This window comes from Cryptomeria japonica, chromosome 4 (genome assembly GCF_030272615.1).
Source record: "Cryptomeria japonica chromosome 4, Sugi_1.0, whole genome shotgun sequence".
In the NCBI taxonomy this organism is placed as follows: Eukaryota; Viridiplantae; Streptophyta; class Pinopsida; order Cupressales; family Cupressaceae; genus Cryptomeria; species Cryptomeria japonica.
This window is the reverse complement of record NC_081408.1, coordinates 188,633,917-188,653,243: the sequence shown is the minus strand read 5'-3', so window position 1 is coordinate 188,653,243 and position 19,327 is coordinate 188,633,917. Positions and strand designations below refer to the sequence as shown.

Below are 19,327 nucleotides of genomic sequence, written 5' to 3'. Positions count from 1 at the left end.
AATAATAATTGTTTTATACTCTGCCTTCACTCAGTCGTTCATGTCTCCCCTCCCCGTTGTAATAATTTTAGGAGACATTGTGTTAAATCCATATTTGGTACTTATGATGCAACAACCTCCTACAATTCTAGGTTTTCCTCTACGATTAAAAAAAAAAACCGTTCAACATGCCAACGCACCTACCCACCAAAATAGCGAAAACAAGTGGTTCATAATCCTCATTTTGTAGAGGCCCAATTATTTAGGCTTATGTAGTTGATCATCTCAAAGCCAAATCATACACTCCCCATTTTAATTCTACTATGCCTCTGTTCCATTTGAAATCTATTATTTTCACTTATTTATAGAGGCAATTCAAATCCAAATAAACTATTACTACACAAAACATTAATACAACAACTTAACTCTAAGCCACCCCAATCTTTTGTTTTGTAATCTTTTCTTTTAAATCTGCAAACTAATTTCACTTCTTCTTGCATACTCATACACATGCCCTGTAGTCTTTTCTTTGTTCTTGTGCTAACTTTTATGTGCTGGTTTAGCTTCTAATCATGTCTTTTTCTGACTTATGGACAAAGCTATTTGCCCCTGAATCCTTCTCTTTCACTTTCATTAGTTGCACCCATAATCTCTATATCTTCTTGGTGTCTTACTCACCACTTTGCTATTGGTGCGGTACTTTCTCTATATACTTGCCTTTCAATTTTTAAATCTCTTCTTTCATATATGCTTGGTGTCTTACCACTTTGCTATTGGTGCAGTACTTTCCCTGCATCTCCCTTAGATTTTTCATTGTTTCTAAATTCTTCTTACCACATTCACTCACGTTGCCTCGATAATTACAATATGCAAATAAAACTCTTTTGTCTTATGTGCCTGTGTGTCTTTTCTGATGCTCATTTTGGCATTTGATTTCTTGCTCACTGAGCACATTATTCTAAGGAATTTTTCAATTCCTAAATAGTGAACAAAACCTAATGGGTTAGATGAGAGTTTAAAGTGGAGAATCGACACAATTTCTATTTTATGAGCACTTTTCTCCTTTGAAAAGTGTTCAGTGCCTGATCTTCTCCTTGCCCCCATCACTCACAAGGGTTGTAGGGCAACGCAATTCCTGCCCAGTGCTACAAAATTGGTTGTGGATTGCTTCTGTTCAATTGGAATGTCTATGGACAAGACTTTCACCTTGTAGAAATGTGGAAGTTTATTGCTTTGCACATAAGTTTTTCTCCAGCATGTATATTGTTTTCTCTGTCTTGTACAGTTTGAGAAGAAGAGCAAAAGGAGATAATAGTGTAGAAGAACATCAAGAGTCCTGCAAAGCTGAAGAGAAAATGTGGAGATGAGGTAAACATGAATAGTTCAATTATAGTTCATTTTTATGTTAACTTTTCGAATGTGAATTATATAATATAACTAATATTAATTGTGGTTTGTTTTTCTTGTGCAGGATCCTTCAGAGCTGAGCAATGCGGCAAAGAGGATCGATTTTGATGATCCATCAGCAACTTAGGATGTTATAGATAGTTTTGGGATGCTTACATGTCTAGTTGGCATGTATATTTTGTATATGGACATACATTCATGTATTTAGACATACATTTTGTTTCAGTTGGCGTTTATGCCATATTTGTGTATGGACATACATTTGTAATCATTTGACATTTTTATATATGCAGAAGTTGATATTCGATCATATAAATTGTTGCTCATTTGTGCGTGGTGTTATCATGGAACTCTTTAATCTTCATTCCAATAATTAACAATGGCTAATAATGGCTATTTAATGAACAATACATTTTATGAACAATACAATTCATTTAATCAACAATACAATACAATTCATTCAATGAACAATACAATGAATGAACAATACAATTCATTTAATGAACAATACAATACAATTCATTTAATGAACAATACTTGATACAATTCATTATTACCCTATGCATGGTCCTATTTTGCCCCCCACCTCGATCGAATGCTTGGGGTTTTATTAGGGCAGCAATTTTTCTATTGGCGAAAAAATCGTCAGTCTCACTCAATTGAATGTTGTCGCGTGGTCGATTTCTCGTTCTGCTCGTCGCGATAATGAACTGTCAGCTTTGACATGTCCAGTTAGGCATTATTACCCTACACATGCTCTTATTTTTCCCCCCCACTCGATTCGATGCTTGGGGTCATACCCTACTGGCGTCGTCCCTTGAGTGCCCTAAGTGCTCAAAATTGTCAAACATTGATAGGCCCTAACTTGGAATATGTGGCACCTGCAAATGATCTGTTTGAACCTACGATGCCATGAGAGGGGTCCCTACAAAAGCCTATCTCGGTTTTTCAAGTTGCCCTACGGTTTTATTAGGGCAGCAATTTTTCTGTTGGCAAAAAAACGTCAGTCTCACTCAATCAAATGTTGTCGCGTGGCCGATTTCTCGTTCTGCTCATCACGATGACGAACCGTCCACTCCGACATGTCCAGTTAGGCATTATTACCCTACGCATGCTCCTATTTTTCCCCACCACTCGATCTGACGCTCAGGGTCATACCCTACCGACACCATCCCTTGAGTGCCCTAAGTGCTCAAAATTGTCAAATGTTGACATGCCCTAACTTGGAATCCGTGGCACCTGCGAACGATTCATTTGAACCTATGGGGCCACGAGAGGGGTCCCTACAAAAGCCTATCTCAGTTTTTCAAGTTTCCTTCTCTCACTCAATCGAATGTTGTCACATGGTCGATTTCTCGTTCTATTCGTCGTGATGATGAACCATCAGCTTCGACATGTCCAGCTAGGCATTATTACCCTACACATGCTCCTATTTTGCCTCCCCACTCAATCCGATGCTCGAGGTCCTACCCTACCGGCGTTGTCCCTTGAGTGCCCTAAGTGCTCAAAATCGTCAAACATTGACGGGCCCTAACTCGGAATCTGTGGCACCTGTGAACGATCCGTTTGAACCTACGGGGCCACGAGAGGGGTCCCTACAAAATCCTATCTCAGTTTTTCAAGTTGCCCTACGATTTTATTAGGGCAACAATTTTTCTGTTGGCGAAAAAATCGTCAGTCTCACTCAATCGAATGTTGTCGCGTCGCTGATTTCTCGTTCTGCTCATCGCGATGATGAACCGTCAGCTCTGACATGTCTAGTTAGGCATTATTACCCTACGCATGCTCCTATTTTTCCCCCCCACTCAATCCGACGCTCGGGGTCATACCCTACCGACGTCGTCCATTGAGCGCCCTAAGTGCTCAAAATTGTCAAACTTTAACAGGCCCTAACTCAGAATTTGTGGCACCTGCGAATGATCCATTTGAACCTACGAGGCCACGAGAGGGGTCCCTACAAAAGCCTATCTCTATTTTTCAAGTTACCCTACGGCTTTATTAGGGCAGCAATTTTTTCGTTGGTGAAAAAATCGTCAATCTCATTCAATCAAATGTTGTCGAGTGGTCGATTTCTCATTCTGCTCGTTGTGATGATGAACCGTCGGCTCTGACATGTCCAATTAGGGATTATTACCCTATGCATGCTCCTATTTTTCCCCCCCACTCGATCCAACGCTCGGGGTCATACCCTACCTACATCGTCCCTCGAGTGTCCTAAGTGCTCAAAATTATCAAACTTTGACGGGCCCTAACTCAAAATTCGTGGCACTTGCAAATGATCTGTTTGAACGTACGAGGCCACAAGAGGGGTCCCTACAAAAGCCTATCTCAGTTTTTCAAGTTGCCCTACAGTTTTATTAGGGCAACAATTTTTCTATTGGCAAAAAAATCGTTAGTCTCACTCAATCGAATGTTGTCGAGTGGTCGATTTATCGTTCTGCTCATCGTGATGACGAACCGTCAGCTCTGACATGTCTAGTTAGGCATTATTACCCTACGCATGCTCCTATTTTTCCCCCCCACTTGATCTGACGCTCGAGGTCATACCCTACCGATGTCGTCCCTTGAGCGCCCTAAGTGCTCAAAATTGTCAAACTTTAACGGGCCCTAACTCGAAATTTGTGGCACCTACGAATGATCCATTTGAATCTATGGGGCCATGAGAGGGGTCCCTACAAAAGCCTATCTCGGTTTTTCAAGTTTCCCTACGATTTTATTAGGGCATCAATTTTTCTGTTGGTGAAAAAATCATCAGTCTCACTCAATCGAATGTTGTCGCGTGGCTGATTTCTCATTCTGCTCATCGCAATGACAAACCATCAGCTCTGACATGTCCAGTTAGGCATTTTTACCCTACGCATGCTCCTATTTTTCCCCCCCACTCGATTCGATGCTCGGGGTCATACCCTACCGGCGTCGTCCCTTGAGTGCCCTAAGTGCTCAAAATTGTCAAACTTTGACGAGCCCTAACTCAAAATCTATGGCACCTGTGAACAATCCATTTGAACCTACGGGGCCATGAGAGGGGTCCCTACAAAAGCCTATCTTGGTTTTTCAAGTTGCCCTATGGTTTTATTAGGGCAGCAATTTTTCTGTTGGCAAAAAATCGCCAGTCTCACTCAATTGAATGTTGTCGCATGGCCGATTTCTCATTCATCTCGTCCTGATGATGAACCATTGGCTTCGACATGTCTAGTTAGGCATTATTACCCTATGCATGCTCCTATTTTACCCCCCCACTTGGTTGAATATTCGGGGTCATACCCTACCGATGTCATCCCTTGAGCACCCTAAGTGCTAAAAATATAGATAAACAAGCATTACACTATAAACACATAATGATTATCAATATTTCCATGTATTGTATACACATAATTACCATTACACTTGCATGTGACATCCATGAAAGGATATGCAAACATGATTGTTTTTTCATTATCAATACAACTACACCAATGTATTCATGTACAGATACATTGTATATCATCAATATAACTAAACCAATTTGCTCATGGACATTGTATATCATCATAAAAATGTTACATCAATTCACATCCATATACAAATACAACATCCCACTTCATCTGCATCAGACATCCTCATGGCCTAAGATAAAAGCTTACATACAACAATGCCTGCATATAAATGAAGACCAAAATAAGTAACCTTTTTATGTGGAATGAATGTGCTACAAGAAACAAATTATAACACTTAATACAAATTAATTTGGAAAATTATAAATAGATCATTTCAAACATTTCTAAGATGCACAAGATTGTATAATTACAAAACTTACCAGTTTCTCTGCAAAGTATACAAGCATAACTTTGAAGAAAGACGCATGTTGATTAAAGCCCTTCTCACTACATTTCTCTGCATGGTTGAAGACGATGGTAGATATGGTTATTTCTAAATAGCAATACATTCACTTGACTTAATGTTTATGCACAAAATTTTATCTCAATAATGCACAAAACAATATGTACCATCACCAAGAGAGGGTCTTGTCAACGACGAATGATCTAGCATGAACCTGTATATCATCAAAAATCATAATGTGATGTACTATTGTATATCATCAATAAAGACCTGCATGAGCATAAAGGTTTTGCGATAATTATATCATCAAAAATTGTAAAACTCATCAAATGCATGATAATAAGTCGTGTTGCAAAAATATGTCCCTTCCGATTAATCGTGTACCCGCTACGTGCATGCAAAATCCGTGTTGCCAAAAGAAAATGTTCATCAATAGACCTGCATTTTCAAGACATCCTTAATATACACGTAACAAACTTGATCATTAAGGTTTAATGATCATTATTCAAAATGAAATGCATGATAAAAAAAATAAGGCACCATTAAAGGCCTACTACTCAAGTGTGCCTGAAGGGTCATCTCTTTGTTTAAGAGTATCCAGTATTGCTTCATGATCAACAGTGGTCACTGTCCATAGCTCTTTGGTCTTCGGTTTTTCTTGATGCTTCAACAACTTGACATTTGTAGCTATAATAAGGTGTGAATACATTATAATGGTTTTGTGTCTCTCATAGTCTTCAAATGCAGGTATGCCATTCTTTCTAATCATGTATGTTCACAACCAAGTTCCCACAACAACAACTGAACTTGTAGGATATGTGAACCCATCATCATCTATCATTGGTTGTGTTAGCTTTTGTTTTCCCTATACACATCGTGCCAACCAATATTCTGATCTCTCTTCATTCCCTTGCGGTGCAACAACTGCAAAAACATGTCCTGGTTGTACAAGAATTGATAGACGATCATACTCAAGTGAACTTTCCTAGTGACACTCACTGTTCATCACAAAGTGCTTATGATACTCTATCATAGTGACACTCACTGTTCATCACAAAGTGTTGTTGTTTATCCTAGTGGTACTCCATGTTCATCACAAATTACTATGTGTTTTGCACTCCCTATTCATCACAAAGTGTTTCTCTTTTTAGTACTCCCTATTCATCACAAAGTACTATGTCTTGGTACTCATTGTTCATCACAAAGTGTCTCGATCTATCCTATCCTAGGGCCTCTGCTTGAGTGTATCCTCTTGAGTAGTTTCCTAGTTGGCAACGTATGTTCAATCACAAAATTGTCAATCCTAGCCTTATCTGCTATTCTACCCTTCCTTAGAGGACCTGCTTGAGTGTATCCTCTCAGCAGCTTATCCAATCGATAGCGTATGTTCATCACAGAATTGTCGATTCGACCTTGAAGACATAAATGCGCTTACATATTGCACAAACGTGCCTACTCTGCACAGACACGCCTAAAATACACAGACGTGCCTATGCTTTGCATAGACACGCCTTCTCTGCACAGACATGCCCACATAACACAAACATGCCTAAACAATGCAGACGCGCTCGCATTTGACATAGACACCTTTTCCTGCACAGACGTGCCTGACACAAACCTAGACGCGCTTGGCTAACCTAGATGTGCCTGGCACCAGCATAGACACACCTTAGCATTTTTTGACCTTGTTTGACATATTATAGAATGCATTTATTGCGCTACCTAACATGCATTAATGACAACATTTATTGTGACAAAGTACAAAGAGGTTTTGCGGTACTTACTGACTCTCCTGCATCTGTTGGCCTCTGAAATCGACGAACGCGATCGAATCTGTGAACCAATGCCATCACTGCTGAGTGCTGCTGCTCTATTCTCTCTCTGCACTCTGATCTCTTGGATGTGTGGATGACAATGAGGGTGTATTCCCCTCGTGGTCTATTTTATAGACTGCCCTAGCCCTAGCCCTAGCCCTAGCCCTCGTTTCTCGAGTCAGTCTTCGTTATCCCGTGACTCTGTCACTCTATCCTATCTTGTCAGTCCATTCTAGCCCTTTCTTTTTTATCGAGAGATTGTCTGCGTTCTTTTCAGACATTTTCATCCAATGTCTCGAGGGGGCATATCATTCCCATCTTGGGGCCACTTTGTATCACGTCATCTTATCTTCTTTGAAACAACACGACAAGCTGCATTGTCTCAAAGAAGGGCAAAATGTAGACACCTAAAATTGTCCATATCTAATTAAATAAATATCTTTATTCATTTAATTATTTTAGCCTAATTCTTCTATTAATTAAATAAATCTTTATTTATTTAATTAATTCATTTATCCTCTTCTAGCCTTATTTCTCATTTAAATAAATACATTTATTTATTTAAATTATCCTTTTTCTAAATTAAATAAATACTTATTTATTTAATTGATTCCACTTCCTCTATTAATTAAATAAATCTTTATTTATTTAATTAATTCATTAGCCTTTTCTACCCATGACACATGTCATTCATCTCTTAATTCCTACACTACCTACCCTCTCATTATTTTTTTATTTTCTCTACCTACCCTCTAATCATAGCCGACCATTTATCTTTTACACCTCTCAATCTTATCCTTTCATTTCTTATAGTGTCTTCTATATAAGGAGATGCTTTCTTCATTATCAAACCTTGACTGATCAGTTGACTTCCCAACTACGCTTTTGAACTTTCATATGCGATCAAGCCTACTTGCAACCACATTTATGTTCTTTGTTGAGCTCTTGTGCACACATAAAATTTGAGAGCAAATATATCAAGCAAGATCAATAGAGATAAGAAGAATGGAGATTCAAACCCTATTGGACATGTGATGGTATAATCTTTGTGATTTCATTTGATTTGCATTGTCTTAGGTAATCTTCATATGTTATGGTGGATCTTTGTTGTTGTTAAGCTAGGGTTTTGTGGTTGAATCTATTTAGTCTTTCAATATTGTTGTTATCCATTTTCACTATATACAACCACAAACATGACTATGTCCTACCAACGCAAAACATGTACCTACATACCCATGACACCATAATCATAACCATCGCTATACCTACACTCAACTATCACCCACATGAAACTCCAAGTCTCAAACCATGTACAACCATGACCTCAAACTAAAGATAACATGTGTACCTATCACCGTCAAAGTCCAACTCTACAAAACACTTGTAAACCTGTACCAAGGAGCACCAAATATAATAATCATTTGTAGCATCATAAATATCTCATAAAAACATGTACTACCTCAAGGTTTCATCTCGTGACTCGTCTGGATGCACTCTTACTCACACCCTGAATCTCAAGCATCTACAAGTGATAAAACAAGTACACACCTTTCCATATTCATCAAAGTGATAAAATAATAGCACTACATTGTAGTAGACTGAACATTCTCTCCAACGCCTATTTGAAATCAAACATCCAATTTTGTATGCAAAAGTTATGACCAAAACCGTGTAACAGAGAACATTTAGCTTCCAGGTTGCAAAAACATGTCAAAATAACAAAACTAGGGAACCAAATTGTAGTGCTCAGAATCATCTTTCCAATGAGTATAAGAAGTCAAAAAATTGACTCTTCAAGTGAAAGTTATGCTCCGTTGAATAAAATCAACGAATTTCCTTATATGGAAATAAATTGTGGATTTAAAAATTTCCTTTCTCCTTCATAAACGAAATCATATTACAAAATAATTTAATCCAAAACCCTTACAAAAAAGGTTTGTTGACATGTAAACTCCAACTGATTTGAATTTAATTAAATTTAAATGGCGGATTGATTTAATATTAAAAATGGCAGTTTTAAGTTGGGCAGGGTTGGTGAGTTTTACCATCGCACAGTGGCGGGGCCATCGTTGGTGGTACCTTGTCACCGGCGAGGTTGTCGGGGCTAATAGAGCCCAACCCTGCCAGTACCCGTGGGTACTGATAGGGTCAACCCCTATTAGTACCGCAATCTGCGGTGGGGGAGGAGCCTGTGACCCCCTAATAAATCTTTATTATTTTTTTCTCAATTCGCCCTTTAAACAAAAAAGGCCCACTGACATAATTTTTGACATTTTTATTTAATTTTTTATTTTGCAGGTACAAAATATTAATTCTAACAGGAAATCATTTTTTTTAATCTTTTGCAAACTGTCACAAAATTGACGGTCGTCGAGGTCGTGGTACTAAATTATTTTTGCAATATTTTCAACTATGACAAAATAGGGAAAATTATATATCAATTTTTGTTTCTTGGCCAACCTAGATCCAATGGTGAAGTCTATTTTGTCCTATGAGGTCATTTTTGAAAACTCCCCCCAAAACCCTCATTTAAATGCACATCCAAAGGAAACCCTTTTGACCCAATATTTTCCAAACCCCAAATCTGCAAACAACCCATCACAACAACAAACCTAAATCCCTCATATCTATAGTAAAATAACCTGCAAGTGTGTTCCATACCTTGTAATGTCCCAATCTTTTCATGCATGTCCATGGCTTCCACTTTGCACCTCTTCCACTCAAGCTAGGGTTATCATTCAAAATCAACTATGAAAGCTCTGATACCACTTGTTAGGAAATAATTCTTTAAACCCACATACAAATAATCCATTTCCTCCATAACCCATGAGAGAAAGCATGCATACAAGCTTACAAAATCACCATAATAAAAAGATCAAAATAGACAAGCCACAAGATAACACAAGATATATCCTAGGAAAACCCTCATGAGGGAAAAACCCAGCCTCCAAAAGCCTCCATACTCCATCATATCAATCAACCATAAAGAAACAAGAGTTACAATGAATACCTTCAAATCATCAAGCCCTCCAATAGACTCCCATGTGTCCAAGCATGAATCCACACATCCCATGCCATGCTTCACAAATGCAATCCTCCAAAGGACTCAAGACAATGACAACCCAAAACTACCAGCTAACCTTAACCACTAAACATGTGTTTGCTTATATAGACAAAAGATCACACATAAACAACTAGGGGTAAAGTAAAACCATGTGCTTCCTAGCCCCTTGACCCCACATTTAATGTTGGGTACTAAGTTTTCTCTTTTTAAATATCTTTCCCCAATATTAAATAAATACAATATAATAATCCCAATGTTACAATACAACTCATCAAGTGGCCCCGAGAATATTCCCAAGGAATCTCTACATGTTACACATCCATGTGCAACATTAAATGAATAAATATTACAATACATGTCCATGGGAAACCACATAAAAATTAAATATTACAATTACAATGTTATTATGCAAGGTGTACAACACCTATTTTCCCAATAGGAATAGATTAGAATCTGCTAAGAATGTGATTTCTACACCATTCTACAAAAACTTGATAATATGATGATAAGGGGATGGGATTTCATGTATTGCATGGATCCATGCATGACCAAGGATGATGTTATATGGCAACTCAAGGTCAAGGACATGCATCATGGTTTCTTGTAGAACTTGACCAACTTGGATGGGAAGACATACTATGCCTTCAATTTCTCTTTTTGCTTCATCATATGCTCTGATGTTTGTCTTCTTTTGGACATCTATGTTATCATTTAATTATCCTAATTATTTTATGAGCTTGTATGTATACAAATTTAAATCAAACTTGCCATCTATAAGGACTCGTTTGACCTTACATTTGTGCAAAAGTGTCTCTATATAAAGTGTTCTATTAAATGGTATAATTTTATAGATGACATGTCTTTTCAAATGAAGGCAAGGTGATATGAAGAAGGTGAGTGTCCTATGAGGCCTTGGAATTGGTCAAGATTCATATTACTAGGAACTCATGACTCTTTAAAATTTTGATCCAATATGTCCCTAGAAAGAGGTGATGATATGAGAAGCTCCGAGATAGAGATTGTGTTGAAGTATTTCCAAGATGCTCAAGTAAATCATATTGGGTAGCTTGTTGAGAGGACGTGAGTGTCCCTTGGATGGTGAATTCACCATACCTAGTGGTGACACCACAATTAGGACCTTTAGTGGTGAAAGTGTTGACTTTTGGATTAACTTATTTTATATGACCAACAACTAAGTCATGAGAAGGGTGTAGCATGAACATTGTTTATTTGATTACCTTGGTTTGGACATTTATTATGCATCGGGGTTGATTTTGGTCATACTTAGGGGATGGGTCCTAATAGATACCTAATTGCTCATTAGGTGAGGAGGATGATTGACCTTCCACTATAAACTTGTTGTGATCAATAATTTCTTGGACATTTCTTTTTGAGTTGCATGCACTTCGAAATGGTATGACCTTTAACTTGATGGCATTTCCAATGTTCATTTTCTCTATACCATGATGATTTTGGTTTTCTTTTGTCAAAAGTTTGAGTGTATGCATATCTAATAATGTTTTCTTTGACAAGTTTTTCAGATACTATTTATATTGATTCACCTAAAGGAGTATATTTACATCTTTGAGTTGTAAGGTGTCTTGATGATCCTTGTTGTATAGTAACAAGACATTTTCATAGGAAATTTTGAATGATGGGTTGGTCTATTTTGACATTATTGGTGCAATTTGAACAACTTTAGTATTAGTGACCCCATCACTTATAACATTTTTATTTTTGAGCCAATATTTTGACTTGCCATTAGTTTGATTTGTATTGTCCTTGTCTATATATAAGGACTTTCTCTATAGTGTCTCCCTTCTCAATGACCTCATCCAAATTTGTGACACAATGGACCTACAAATGAAAGGCCTATTTTGGGATAAAGTTAATGAAAAAGATATTGGAAAGCTATATATCTATTATAACATATGGAAAGTGACTACGAAAACTTCTCCATCTTTGGAGGAAGGAAGAAAATCTTTGATCATTTTTTCGTTTAGCATTACATAGGTCAAGCATTGAAAGTTCATGTTCTAGAGTCTAAGAGAAATGGTTTACAATTTTTTCAACTAATTGTGGAAAAGTGGAAATGGTTCCATGAGGTAGGTGCATAAACCACTTAAAATATTTTCCTTATAAATTCTTGGGAAATAGTCTCATAAGACATGTGTCATAATAAGCCACTTGATGACATGCCATGTAATATTCTTTAACATTATCACATGGATCTCCTTTTCCTTCATATTTTTCTAGTTTTGGCACTTCAAAATTTTGAGTTAAGGGGATCAATGTTATAAATTTTTCAAAGGGGTAGGGGCATAGTTCTTTGAATTTGCATGTTTTCTTTTGTTGTAAGGTCCATTATTGCATCCACTTAAGATTTTCTTCCATCTTTCACCACTCTTGGGCGAAGGGATTCCCAAGAGTTCAATTTGACATATGTGGTGGTCATTGTTTGTTATATGGTAATTGTTGGTAGCTACATGATTGTTGTTAGGTAGGTGATTGTTGTTGATTCATTTGGGTTTGTATGTATTGTTGTTATTGTTGGGGTAGATATCGCTTCTAAATGGGAGGTAGGGTATATTGTTGTTATTGGCATGGCTATTGCTTATACATGAGAGGTAGGGTATACTATTGTTGTTGATACATGGGGTTGCATATAATGTTGGTGTTGATGGTGTTGGAGAGGGGGTTGTGATGTGTTTAAGGGAGGTTGATATGTTTGAGTTTGAATTTATTGTAATTTCTATTGGATAGTTGGTTAGTGTGGGATGATTTGTTGTGTGTATTGTTGTTGTTGAGATTAGGTTAAGATGTAGGAAGTGGAAGATAATATATTATGGGTTTTGTGGTCAAGTATAAGAAAAAATTGTAGCAAAGTGGGTAGGTGATGGTTGAGGTAAAGACAAAGGTGGTAATGATTAGATTAAGGGTATCATGGAATGGAATGAGGTTTGGGTTTGTTGGATGTTTTGATTTGCTAAGTTGGATTGAATCCTAAGAGTGGGGTTAGACAATGTGTTTTCTTTGGGAGGTGGAGTCCTAGTCCTATTAATAGGATTAGACAACATGAAAGTAGAAAAAAGTAGGAAACACCTCTTGTAGTGGGTAGTAAGAGTTAAGAGGGTTAGCAATGACTTGTTGTGAGTTTTCATGTGATTGGTTGAGAAATTTTAATGTCACTATGGGCTCTCGCATGGTGAAGTTATTTGTTCTAGGTTAGTTGACATTAGAGACAACTATGACTATATTTTGAGGCATTTCATATTTGAGATTTTCAAAAGTTGATGTAACTACATTTTCCTTCTTAATAAGTTTTACTCAAGTTGGTTTTGTCAAAGATAGGGGAGAGTGTAGTACCCTCTATAAGTTGGTCTAGAGAACTTGTTTTGTTCAAACCTATAAAACGATCTGAATAGGTTTGAGTAAGATTATCTTCCATAAACTTGACAAAACTAGGAGAGTATTCAAGTTGATCTAACATGTCTTGTTCATCAAGACTAAGATTATCTTGTAAACTCTTGATTTGATTGTACTAACCAATCATAAATGGATTTGTAGTGCATTGCACCATGTTTTTTTCCTTGCAACTTAGTTAAAAATTACATGAATCTAGTGAAACTAATTTTTTGGATTTTTTGGTTTTTCAACATTGTTGGGTTTTTTGTTTTGAAAGACTATACTAAGAACAAGACAAAAGATTAAAAAAACAAAGGCTCAAAAATGATATGGTCCTCATTGGGTTTTAAATGGTGAGGCTCTAAAATAACAATAACAGATACAAAGAACACACCAACAATCCTAAAACTAATCAAGTGGGAGTGCATCTTAGTGTATTCCCATAGTTGGTACTATCTACCTGTAAATAGATAACTAGGGATTACCACCAAATAAAAAAAGTGTAGAATCCCTTTCTAAAGGTTTCTAAAAGCTTTACCCTGGTTAATTCTATCTCATCACAATGAAGTGTGTTCTAACTAGCTTCAAGGTATAATCCACATCCCCACACTAAAAGACGCTCAAAGGACTCAAGCTAAGTTATACAAGCTATCTAGGGGAGTACTTGAAACACCACAAAGATATATAAGGTCCAATCCACAAACACTAGTTGGTCTACAAGTGTGGGACTTAGGTGTAAGCGAATGTCCCTTCACCTCGTGTCTTGAATAACAAAGGGATTTAAAGATTAACTTGACAAGACATGACTAGACTAAGATACAACTTTTGTTCTCCCCTTTTAATATACCACATTGGAATGTGTTGTTGAGTTCATCCTCTAAGGTGATGGAATCCTTCTATAGATCTCCTAAACATTAAAAAGTAGTTTATTATTCTCAATACTATGCAAGTTTGCAAGAGAAGAGCATTTGTACACACCCTTTTATAATAAAAGATAGTTATTATTTGATTAACCATAATTGAAATGCAATGTTCCTTATAACCCCTCATAGCATTTTTTTTAAAAGACACATAAAAAGAAAAATATCTATAAAATTTTCTTCTAGTAGTTATCCTATAAAAAACAATTCGTTAGGAGTAAATAATGTTTTGTTCTTTAGCTTTTGAAAGGATTGGTTTTCAAGTTTTGTTCGTTGATGATGAGAGGAAGTTGCACTCAATGATTAGTTAAAAATAGATAAATGAAGACTTCAAATTAAAAAAAGAAATGATAAATTTTAAAAATTACCTAAAATTGATATTATAAGTGAAACTTATGTTAGTTTGAAGTTTACAAAGGAAATACTCATTTCAAACGATTATACTTGATTCTTGAGAGTTGATGTGAACAAATGACCTACTCCACTATGTTCAGCTTGGAGCTAGCTTTGTACATGCCTATAAGAAGCCGAAAAACCGATAAATATTGCAAAAAACTATAAACATTTTTCTAATAGTAGGTTTTACCAAAAAATACATTAAGGGGGGCCTAGAGATCAAAAATTACATTAAAGGGGACCTAGAGCTTTAATTCCCTACAACTGGGCTCCTAGTCCTAAATATGACTAAGGGCTAAGTAAAAAACTACTAGATGTTGTTCAAATAGGGGTTTAAGTTTTCAAACCATGGTTTTCTCTTTGAAATAATGGTTTTGCCTTCCATATAATGGTTTCAACTCACAAACAGTGGTTTTGGGAATGCAAATAATGGTTTTGAGCATGCAAATAAAGGTTTTAGCCTCCAGGAAATGGTTTGGACTAAAAATTCATGGTTTTTTTCTTAAAAGTAGTGATTTTGACCTTTAAAAGTGATTTTACACTTGAAAATGATGGTTTTGACACATTAAACATAATTTAGCAATTAAAACCTAGTTTTGGACTTGAAAATAATGGTTTCGACAAGTTAAATATAGATTTGCTAATTTAAACATGGTTTTATACTTTAAAATGATGATTTTGACAAGTTAAATGCAATTAATACTTACAACTTTAATATTAATCACCCCAACACTTACAACATTTTTGTTTTTACGCCAAAAATTTGACTTGTCATTAATTTGATTTGTATTGTCTTTATGTTTATTATATATTTTACCTGACCCTTAGCAATAAGGACTTTCTCTATAGTGTCTCCCTTCTCAATAATCTCATCCAAACTTGTAACATAATAGACCTATAAATGAAGGACCATTTTTGGGATAAAGTTTGCTAGTATAGCCTATAGGACTATTTTTTCATTAGCATTACATAGGTCAAGCATTGAAAGTTCATGTTATATAGTGTAAGAGAAATGGTTTACAAATTTTGTAATGGATCCACGAGGTACGTGCATAAACCACTTGAGAGCTTATCCTCCTAAAGATATGTGTCATAATAAGCCACTTCATGACACGCCATGTAATATTTTTTAACATTTGACAGGCGGATCTCCTTTTCCGTTTATTTGTCTACTTTTGGCACTTCAAAATTTTTGACGAAGGGGATTCAATGCTATAGATTTTTCAAAAGGAATTCTTTGAATTTGTATGTTTTCTTTCATTGTAAGGTCCTTGTTTGCATCCACTAAAGGGTGTTTTCCATCTTTTTCCACTATTGGGAAAAAGGGGTTCCTAGGAATTCGATTTGGCACATGTGGTGGTGACTATTCATTATATGATAGTTGTTGGTAGTGAGGTGATTGTTGATTATATGTTTGGGGTTGTATGTATTGTTGTTGTTGTTGTCGGTGGTTGTTGAGGAGTAGGTAGATGATGTTGATATATGAGGTTGTATATACTATTATTGTTGATGGTGTTGGAGGAGTAGGTAGATGATGTTGATATATGGGGTTGTATATATTATTATTGTTGATGGTGTTGGAGAGTGGGTTGTGTCGTGTTTAAGGGTGGTTGATATGTTGGAGGTTGAATATATTGTAGTAGGATGAATTGTTATGTTTAGGTGTTTTGTGTATTGTTGATGTTAGGATGAGGTTTGTTGGTAGTGGAAGATAAGATATTTTGTGTGTTGTGATCAAGTATAAGATAAAATTGTAGCTAAGTGGGTATGTGATGGTTGAGGTAAAGACAAAGGTGGTAATGATTGGATTGAGGAATGAGTTGTGGGTTTGTTGGATGTTTTGATTAGTTAAGTTAGGTTGAATGCTAAGAGTGGGGTTAGACAACATGTTTTTATTTGTAAGAAAGGTGGAGTCAAATACCTATTAATAGGATTAGACAACGTGGAACTGCTTAAGAGGGTTAGTGATCACTTGTGATTTTTCATGTGATTGGTTGTGGATATTTAATGTCACGATGGGCTCTTGCATGGTAAAGTTATTTTTTCTATGTTGGTTGATATTAGAGACAATTATGATTACATATAGAGTCATTTCATATAAGAGATTTTCAAAAGTTGATGTAACTACAATTTCCTTCTTAATAAGCTTACTCGAGTTAGATTGGTCAAACCTTAGGGAGAGTGTAGTACCCTCTATAAGTAGCTCTAGGAAATGTGTTTTGTTCAAACCTATAAAGCGATATTTATACATTTTAGTAAGCTTGTCTTTCATAAAATTGACAAAACTAGGAGAGTATTCAAGTCAATCTACCATGTATTGTTCATCAAAAGTAGGATTATCGTGTAAACTCTTGATTTGACTATACTAACCAATCGTAAATGGATTTGTAGTACTTTGGTCCATGCTTTTTCCCTTGCAACCTAGTTAAAAATGACATGAACCTATTCACACTAATTTTTTTGGTGATTTACGATTTTTGGATTTTTGGGATTTTGTGGTTTTTTGGTTTTGAAAGCCTTTACTAAGAAATTAAAAAAAGATTATTATATATGTGTGTGTGTGTGTGTGTGTGTGTGTGTGTGTGTGTGTGTGTGTGTGTGTGTGTGCATGTGTATATATATATATGTCTATATACATATGTATAAATAAATATGTGTGTGTGTATATATATATATATATATATATTTATATATTTATACACACACACACACACACACACACACATATATATGTATATACATACATATATATATATGTATATACATATATATATACATATACATATGTGTACACATACATATACATATATGTATACATATATATGTGTACACGTACATATACATATATGTATGTATGTGTACACATATATACATACATATATGTATATGTATGTGTACACATGTATATGTATATGTATGTGTACACATATGTATATGTATATATATATGTATATATATATATACATACATATGTATGTATATATGTGTGTGTGTGTGTATACATGTACATGTATACATACATACATACATACATACATACATACATATATAGACATATATGTTTATATGCAGACATATCCAGATCATATTTTCATATGCTATCCTCAATTGACATAGTATATGAATAATACATTGTATTGATTTTTAATTTAAGTTCAATTTAGTTTTATATATACATTTCTTTAGAATCATAAAATTGTATATATATTTATCTATTCTTAAATGTATATATATTCATATATACATTTATATATACATTAATATATGTATTTATATGTATTCTTACATAGCCTTCTCTTCTATTTTGATTTAAAACCTCTATTATGCCAGCATCTATAGAGGCATTGATTTGACCTTCCTTGTCTCGCGCGCTAGTTGTGATTAGTACGTAGTGAGCTCAATTAAACGTCGTCAGTATTAATTACCTTGATCTCAAATATCATCCTTCATCATTTTCTTTGCATTGTGACCCTTCATCCCTCCCTCTCTGACACTCTTAAGCGATTAAATAGGTCCTTTTTCAAGATAGCAGAGCTGTCTTTTACGACGCTTTTCTAAGCACGATTACTAAAGTAGTGGCTTCTTATATCTTTTTATGTAGTGCAATTGGTCCTTCCAAGGTAATCTAGGTTGTTTGATGATCTGAGTGAGTTGGGGTCATTATGGACACATCGTTGAGGCTAGTTGGGCTTAAGAGACAAATGGCATTTACAGGGGACATCAAAGAAGATAGATTGAAAGGTATTCTTGTCTTCCCTAATGTCCTGGTTATTCGGGCGGTTAAGAAAATATTAGGGGAATAGTATATCAAGAATGATGATCGAACTAGGGCCAACTCTGATATAGTTGTAATGTTTCTAGTGGTGGCCATGCACTTTGAGAAGGATAGGGAGGTGGTTATGAAATTATGCCGAAGTGTCTTCAAGAAGGAACTGTTGGACGAATCGGATAGGGTTGTCATCAATGTGGATGAGGATTTAACAGTCCCTAAGCCTAGAAACTATGATAGGTTCATATGGACTAGTGCCAAGATTTCCAATCTTGGAAATAGAAGATGAGGCTGCCTTTGCGGCCTACAACCCGATAAGGAAGGGAAATTTCTTCTTCCTCATGTGGCTTCTGCATGTTAAAAAATCGCCTTGTAATAGATGGCTTGCTAACTATCTCAAGGCGGAAGACATTGAAGTAGTCCCTGACGATGTAGAGATCCCCTCTGCCCTTGCCTCTAGACTAGGAGAATCCTCTGTTAGTTCAAGGTTGTCAGCAAGTAAGGCTCGGTTGAAAAGGAGTCGGGCTCTCCTGAGTCCTAGGACTTACTCTCTTTCTGCAAGGCAGTTTTTTGCTTTTCTTTTGGTTTACCCTTAACTATATCGTCTCTCTTGGCTCTAACAAGACACCTTTGATACCTAATGACTACTTTTTCTTTAAGTTTTATTGAAAGTAATATAGACATATGGATGTTTATGCTAATATTATATTTAGCTTAGCTGTGTTGTTAGTTTGTTTCTTTCGCCTCAAATTTA

General features: G+C 35.9%; 1 protein-coding gene across 1 annotated transcript in view; it reads left to right on the top strand.

Moving 5' to 3' along the window:
- Positions 1–19,327, top strand: part of LOC131875011 (sugar transporter ERD6-like 4) — a 40,274-nt gene that overhangs the window by 687 nt on the left and 20,260 nt on the right. The gene's annotated exons all lie outside the window — the stretch shown is intronic.